Source organism: Schistocerca cancellata, unplaced genomic scaffold (genome assembly GCF_023864275.1).
Source record: "Schistocerca cancellata isolate TAMUIC-IGC-003103 unplaced genomic scaffold, iqSchCanc2.1 HiC_scaffold_426, whole genome shotgun sequence".
In the NCBI taxonomy this organism is placed as follows: domain Eukaryota; kingdom Metazoa; phylum Arthropoda; class Insecta; order Orthoptera; family Acrididae; genus Schistocerca; species Schistocerca cancellata.
Genome location: NW_026046443.1, coordinates 1,870,097 through 1,878,726, shown reverse-complemented (window position 1 = coordinate 1,878,726; position 8,630 = coordinate 1,870,097). Strand labels below are relative to the sequence as shown.

The window sequence follows — 8,630 nt, the reverse complement described above, 5'->3', positions numbered from 1 at the left end:
CAACAATCGCGTTTGTTATTGTTATTGTTATTGTCACTGTTACATTTCGTAGTCTTTTCTGTCATCTTATTTCCTCCTTCTGCTTTTTTACCGTAATCCAGTATACAATTTTATCCCGCCGATATATACTCAATAGTACGTAATAATACGTAACCCACTTCCAAACCATAACCAAAAATTTTTTTTTCCGCTTTCAACACTACCGCTGCTATAAAATCCACCGTTTCCAGTTCACAAACAGTTCCTTTCAGCTATTAAACAACCTTTTCGGCTAGTTTTAATATCTTTTGCTTTATTTCCATTTCCGTTTTTCTCACATCATCGATCATTTTTAGCCGCTTCCCACAGGTTTTAACGTCATTATTTCTTCATCAGACAATTGTTAGCTTCATTTCCATAATCTGCCACCACCAAACCACCCTTTTAATACATCCTCACGTAGTTTTTTCGAAATTTTCCCGTATTTCTCCACCCTTTAACGTGTTTTGGCGGCAACACAACCACCTAACCTTTGTGCACATCATTATCTACCTACACAAGTTCACCACAGGATCAACATAGCCCAGCTCTAACCAACCCTTTTTCGCCTTTTTTCACACCAGATCTCCATTTGCTTTCTAGTTTTACCTTTATCTCTCCCCATATATATATATATATATATATATATATATATATATATATATATATATATATATATATATATTTATTTATTTATTTTTATTTTCATTTTCATTTCAGCCTCGTGTTCCACTTTCCACCTTCCAGTACCATGTCACCCTCACAACACCTCCACAACGACCCCATTAAGTTTTATTTACATTCCCTCCGCAAACATGCCTTCGCCCTAGCCAGATTACACTCCCATATTTTATTTTCTCAGGCTTGTCTGACAGTTGGCATCACCCCCAAAGGCCTCACACTTAAAGTTCCCATCTCTGGCTGCAACCCTTCTTTCCATCAGTCCCTATACCAGTTCCAAACCGAACAATCCATTGCCCTCACCCACCTAATCCTTCACCTACACATCCACTCAGCCAATCAACACACCCATCAACTCCTGTCCCTAATAAAAGTCCTCAATCTTTCCTCTCCCACATCCACACCAGTTGTTCAGAGCATCCTCCTACAGGCCAACCGCAAATTAGAACAGCATGCCACCCTCCACCTCAAAAAACTATCCAATCTCCTGGTTTCCCACCTCCGGAAAGGCAACTCACTCACCCTTCACAACCTTTCCAGCAAACCTCAACCTCCTCTCATTGCACACAAACCCAGTCTCTCCCATCTACTCAATCTCCCACTTCCAGCTCCACTCCCTCCAAAACCTCAAAACTCCAATCAACACAATCTGGAATCACAACACCCCAATTCAGTAGTTAACCTCTCCTCCAAACCTCTCTCCCAATCCGAAACCTCTGTCCTATCCAAAGGCCTCACCTTCAGCCCCACTCCCAGATTTAACCAAACAGCCCTTGTCAAAGATTTACTGTCCTACAGCCGTACTCTCTGCTGGAAATATCACTTTGCCACGAAGAAAAATGATCCTAATCCTACTCCCAATGATCCAACTCCCCAAGATACTATCCAAATTGAACCATGCCTGGAACAGTTCCGTCCTCCCTCACAGCGGGACCCACCTCCTCTTCCTCAAAATCACCCTCTCCTAACCTTCCAGGAATTTCTGACTTCCAGCCTTGCCTCTCAATCCTTCTTAAAAAACCTTATTCCTACTCCCAACATCACCACTGCTGAAGCCCAGGCTATCCGTGATCTGAAGGCTGACCGATCCATCGTCATTCTTCCGGCGGACAAGGGTTCCACGACTGTGGTACTTGATCATCGGGAGTATGTGGCTGAGGGACTGCGTCAGCTTTCAGACAACACTACTTACAAAGTTTGCCATGGTAATCCCATTCCTGATGTCCAGGCGGAGCTTCAAGGAATCCTCAGAACCTTAGGCCCCCTACAAAACCTTTCACCTGACTCCATCAACCTCCTGACCCCACCAACACCCCGCACCCCCACCTTCTACCTTCTTCCCAAAATTCACAAACCCAATCATCCCGGCCGTCCCATTGTAGCTGGTTACCAAGCCCCCACAGAACGCATCTCTGCCTACATAGATCAACACCTTCAACCCATTACATGCAGTCTCCCATCCTTCATCAAAGACACCAACCACTTTCTCGAACGCCTGGAATCCCTACCCAGTCTGTTACCCCCGGAAACCATCCTTGTAACCATTGATGCCACTTCCTTATACACAAATATTCCGCATGTCCAGGGCCTCGCTGCGATGGAGCACTTCCTTTCACGCCGATCACCTGCCGTCCTACCTAAAACCTCTTTCCTCATTACCTTAGCCAGCTTCATCCTGACCCACAACTTCTTCACTTTTGAAGGCCAGACATACCAACAATTAAAGGGAACAGCCATGGGTACCAGGATGGCCCCCTCGTATGCCAACCTATTCATGGGTCGCTTAGAGGAAGCCTTCTTGGTTACCCAGGCCTGCCAACCCAAAGTTTGGTACAGATTTATTGATGACATTTTCATGATCTGGACTCACAGTGAAGAAGAACTCCAGAATTTCCTCTCCAACCTCAACTCCTTTGGTTCCATCAGATTCACCTGGTCCTACTCTAAATCCCATGCCACTTTCCTTGACGTTGACCTCCACCTGTCCAATGGCCAGCTTCACACGTCCGTCCACATCAAACCCACCAACAAGCAACAGTACCTCCATTATGACAGCTGCCACCCATTCCACATCAAACGGTCCCTTCCCTACAGCCTAGGTCTTCGTGGCAAACGAATCTGCTCCAGTCCGGAATCCTTGAACCATTACACCAACAACCTGAAAACAGCTTTTGCATCCCGTAACTACCCTCCCGACCTGGTACAGAAACAAATAACCAGAGCCACTTCCTCATCTCCTCAAACCCGGAACCTTCCACAGAAGAACCCCAAAAGTGCCCCACTTGTGACAGGATACTTTCCGGGACTGGATCAGATTCTGAATGTGGCTCTCCAGCAGGGATACGACTTCCTCAAATCCTGCCCTGAAATGAGATCCATCCTTCATGAAATCCTCCCCACTCCACCAAGAGTGTCTTTCCGCCGTCCACCTAACCTTCGTAACCTCTTAGTTCATCCCTATGAAATCCCCAAACCACCTTCCCTACCCTCTGGCTCCTACCCCTGTAACCGCCCCCGGTGTAAAACCTGTCCCATGCACCCTCCCACCACCACCTACTCCAGTCCTGTAACCCGGAAGGTGTACACGATCAAAGGCAGAGCCACGTGTGAAAGCACCCACGTGATTTACCAACTGACCTGCCTACACTGTGAAGCGTTCTATGTGGGAATGACCAGCAACAAACTGTCCATTCGCATGAATGGACACAGGCAGACAGTGTTTGTTGGTAATGAGGATCACCCTGTGGCTAAACATGCCTTGGTGCACGGCCAGCACATCTTGGCACAGTGTTACACCGTCCGGGTTATCTGGATACTTCCCACTAACACCAACCTGTCAGAACTCCGGAGATGGGAACTTGCCCTTCAGCATATCCTCTCTTCTCGCTATCCGCCAGGCCTCAATCTCCGCTAATTTCAATCTGCCGCCGCTCATACCTCACCTGTCTTTCAACATCATCTTTGCCTCTATACTTCCGTCCCGACTGACATCTCTGCCCAAACTCTTTGCCTTTACAAATGTCTGCTTGTGTCTGTGTATGTGTGGATGGATATGTGTGTGTGTGCAAGTGTAAACCTGTCCTTTTTTCCCCCTAAGGTAAGTCTTTCCGCTCCCGGGATTGGAATGACTCCTTACCCTCTCCCTTAAAACCCAATCCTTTTGTCTTTCCTTCTCCTTCCCTCTTTCCTGACGAGGCAACCGTTGGTTGCGAAAGCTAGAGTTTTGTGTGTATTAGTGGTGGGCAGGAAATCGCGTATCTGTTAGAAATCACAGTGACTGAGAAGTCACAGATATCACAGTAGCAACTTTACAGAATCTAACTGCGATTTCAGTCACAGTTAGCAGTCGCAAGTAGTATTTCATATTCAAAGACGTGAGCCATCTATTGCTCGAATTTAGCACTGCTTTCTGCGATTTCAGTGACAAGTCGCAGCTAAGAGTCGCAAGTAGCAACTAAAAAGCGCGGTTAACAGTGGCATCTGTTGGCCAAAGTTCGTACTACGTCCATCTCTTCGATACGGTATCGGGTCTAACTGCGATTTCCGTGACAAATCGCAACTAAGAGTCGCAAGTAGCAACTAGAAAGCGCGGTTAACAGTGCCATCTTTTGGCCAAAGTTCGTACTACGTCCATCTCTGCTATGCGGTATCAAGTCTAACTGTGATTTCCGTGACAAGTCGCAACTAAGAGTCGCAAGTAGCAACTAAAAAGCGCAGTTAGCACTGCCATCTGTTGAGCAAAGTTCATACTACGCTATTCGCTACCGAGTCAAACTGCGATTTCTGTGACAAATCGCAACTAAGAGTCGCAAGTAGCAACTAAAAAGCGCAGTTAACATACTTTTCCTAGTGTCATCTGTTGACCGACGTACGTACTTCGTTATGAGAGCCTTGTGCCTCACGAGTTCGATGTGCTGTGTGTGCATATGAAGGGCTTATTTCAATAGTGGTACAAGTCCATTTTTGTTCATTTTGAGATACAGAGTCGTAAAGTTAAATGAGCGCTGACAAATCTGCATTTGAGATACCAGAAATATTCAAGCATATGGCTTCTTGCTAGAGATGAACCTTTATTTATGTTTGTTTGGATCACTAATTTCAGACGCATTATAGACAGGAAAGTGGAGGTGATGGACTTGTACCACTATTGAAATAAGCCCTTCATATTATATGACGACATGCACATTCAGCATCAGTTATGGTTGGTCAAATACTGCTGTGACTCTGAATGTATTATATTAATAAGAAACAACATTGCCTTTTTCTCCTGAAAATATCAAGTAACGTAACAAATGTGTTTGATTCTGCTTCCAATATGACAGTTTTGGTTAATACTCCACATGCCTACAGGACTTTGTAGTGTTAACACAGCAGAACTCAGACATCTGTATAAGTGTAGAGAAATGAAAACAGTCATATGAATGCCTCACTTTTGTTCCGACACAGTTCAAGACTCGGGAGAAAAGTTTTACACCTGGTGTTCTACATGGCAACTTCACACACAAGAACTTTTTGCCGAGACTACTACCACCTACATAAGTAAGCTTTTCCTGTGTTACTTTCAAGTAACGCACTTAAGCTATTCCTGATTTAACTGGAAGATCTGTACTTCCCACTTTCATATCAACAGCCTCAAAATGCATATTGTAGACTTCGGGATAAGTTACAGGTCAGTGTCACACCAAGATTATGGTGAAAGGGGGGGTGGGGGGGGGGGGCGGCATGTCACTTTCCAATAAGTAAGTGGCGGAAAATTATGGGTATAGGGCGGCTTAAACATGTGGAAAATGAGATTTGTATTATTCACTCACTGTATTTGACATTTATTATTCCTTTAAAATCGCACAACAACTTCAATAAAACACAGTTTAATCATTCACACACTTATTTCACAATTATTTCACTTTTAAACTGCAAATCCTCTAAGAACTGTCTTGAATCTTCACTAGTCTCTCTCAAAAACAGCCTTGATGTGGATAGATACGTACAGCAACCAGTAATCAGAGTCAGAACTGTGTCTGGAAAAACACAAGGATTATTAAACAATTTTTGCTGTCATTAATTACTAGCAATATAATTGACAGAGCAGATTGCTAATATTTGCTATAATGAATATCACATTTGCAAGAACGATCACACTGAAGTAATTAAGTCCATCGAAACGCTTAGAAACTAACCTCTCGTCTGACGAAAACGGTCTAAAGACGCAGTGGCAATTTCTTCAGATCTGTTGACAATGATATTTTGAGTTATCACTTTACTGAGTGACTGAAATGTAGTTCAGGTACCTGTGAACATAACAATATGTTACAATTCATTTTCTAAATACGAACTATTACGGTACTGTACGTCTACTTACATATTAATTACACTATTAATATTTTCACAGTTGTTTCTTTAATACAAAATTAAAGCCAACGGAAGAAAAAACGTAAAACATACTTGCCAAAGACAGGTTTGTTGAGATGCAATTTTCTGTGTTGACAGATGTAACTTTCTCATACGGTGGTAAGTCGCAGAAATCGCAGGAATCACAGAAATCGCAGAAGTAGCAGAAGTCACGGAAATCGCAGAAGTAGCAGAAGTCACAGAAGTAGCAGAAGTAGCAGAAATCGCGGAAGTAGCAGAAATCGCAGAAATAGCAGTGGCGGAGGGATACACGACCTATGTTCCTTAACTGCGACTCTTAACTGCGACAAATCACAGTTAAGAATCACAGATACTCAAAAGTAGCATTCACAGAAATCACTGATATCGGAAAATCGCAGTTTAGCCCATCACTAGTGTGTATGTTTGTGTTTATTTGTGTGTCTATCGACCTGCCAGCGCTTTTGTTGGGTAAGTCTCATCATCTTTCTTTTTAAATATATTTTTCCCTCGTGGAATGTTTCCCTCTATTATATTCATATCATTAATTTGAATCCAACAATCGCGTTTGTTATTGTTATTGTTATTGTCACTGTTACATTTCGTAGTCTTTTCTGTCATCTTATTTCCTCCTTCTGCTTTTTTACCGTAATCCAGTATACAATTTTATCCCGCCGATATATACTCAATAGTACGTAATAATACGTAACCCACTTCCAAACCATAACCAAAAATTTTTTTTTTCCGCTTTCAACACTACCGCTGCTATAAAATCCACCGTTTCCAGTTCACAAACAGTTCCTTTCAGCTATTAAACAACCTTTTCGGCTAGTTTTAATATCTTTTGCTTTATTTCCATTTCCGTTTTTCTCACATCATCGATCATTTTTAGCCGCTTCCCACAGGTTTTAACGTCATTATTTCTTCATCAGACAATTGTTAGCTTCATTTCCATAATCTGCCACCACCAAACCACCCTTTTAATACATCCTCACGTAGTTTTTTCGAAATTTTCCCGTATTTCTCCACCCTTTAACGTGTTTTGGCGGCAACACAACCACCTAACCTTTGTGCACATCATTATCTACCTACACAAGTTCACCACAGGATCAACATAGCCCAGCTCTAACCAACCCTTTTTCGCCTTTTTTCACACCAGATCTCCATTTGCTTTCTAGTTTTACCTTTATCTCTCCCCATATATATATATATATATATATATATATATATATATATATATATATATATATATATATATATATATATATATATTTATTTATTTATTTATTTTTATTTTCATTTTCATTTCAGCCTCGTGTTCCACTTTCCACCTTCCAGTACCATGTCACCCTCACAACACCTCCACAACGACCCCATTAAGTTTTATTTACATTCCCTCCGCAAACATGCCTTCGCCCTAGCCAGATTACACTCCCATATTTTATTTTCTCAGGCTTGTCTGACAGTTGGCATCACCCCCAAAGGCCTCACACTTAAAGTTCCCATCTCTGGCTGCAACCCTTCTTTCCATCAGTCCCTATACCAGTTCCAAACCGAACAATCCATTGCCCTCACCCACCTAATCCTTCACCTACACATCCACTCAGCCAATCAACACACCCATCAACTCCTGTCCCTAATAAAAGTCCTCAATCTTTCCTCTCCCACATCCACACCAGTTGTTCAGAGCATCCTCCTACAGGCCAACCGCAAATTAGAACAGCATGCCACCCTCCACCTCAAAAAACTATCCAATCTCCTGGTTTCCCACCTCCGGAAAGGCAACTCACTCACCCTTCACAACCTTTCCAGCAAACCTCAACCTCCTCTCATTGCACACAAACCCAGTCTCTCCCATCTACTCAATCTCCCACTTCCAGCTCCACTCCCTCCAAAACCTCAAAACTCCAATCAACACAATCTGGAATCACAACACCCCAATTCAGTAGTTAACCTCTCCTCCAAACCTCTCTCCCAATCCGAAACCTCTGTCCTATCCAAAGGCCTCACCTTCAGCCCCACTCCCAGATTTAACCAAACAGCCCTTGTCAAAGATTTACTGTCCTACAGCCGTACTCTCTGCTGGAAATATCACTTTGCCACGAAGAAAAATGATCCTAATCCTACTCCCAATGATCCAACTCCCCAAGATACTATCCAAATTGAACCATGCCTGGAACAGTTCCGTCCTCCCTCACAGCGGGACCCACCTCCTCTTCCTCAAAATCACCCTCTCCTAACCTTCCAGGAATTTCTGACTTCCAGCCTTGCCTCTCAATCCTTCTTAAAAAACCTTATTCCTACTCCCAACATCACCACTGCTGAAGCCCAGGCTATCCGTGATCTGAAGGCTGACCGATCCATCGTCATTCTTCCGGCGGACAAGGGTTCCACGACTGTGGTACTTGATCATCGGGAGTATGTGGCTGAGGGACTGCGTCAGCTTTCAGACAACACTACTTACAAAGTTTGCCATGGTAATCCCATTCCTGATGTCCAGGCGGAGCTTCAAGGAATCCTCAGAACCTTAGGCCCCCTACAAAACCTTTCACCTGACTCCATCA

General features: G+C 43.4%; 1 long non-coding RNA gene across 1 annotated transcript; it reads right to left on the bottom strand.

The window, feature by feature from the left end:
• Positions 1-5,511: 5,511 nt before the first annotated feature.
• LOC126124762 (uncharacterized) lies at positions 5,512-6,270 on the bottom strand. The gene is made up of 3 exons (XR_007526438.1): positions 6,142-6,270; positions 5,877-5,987; positions 5,512-5,717 (listed from the first exon to the last, which is right to left on the bottom strand). It is a non-coding gene; the product is annotated as an uncharacterized LOC126124762 (long non-coding RNA).
• Between the last annotated feature and the right edge of the window lie 2,360 nt (positions 6,271-8,630).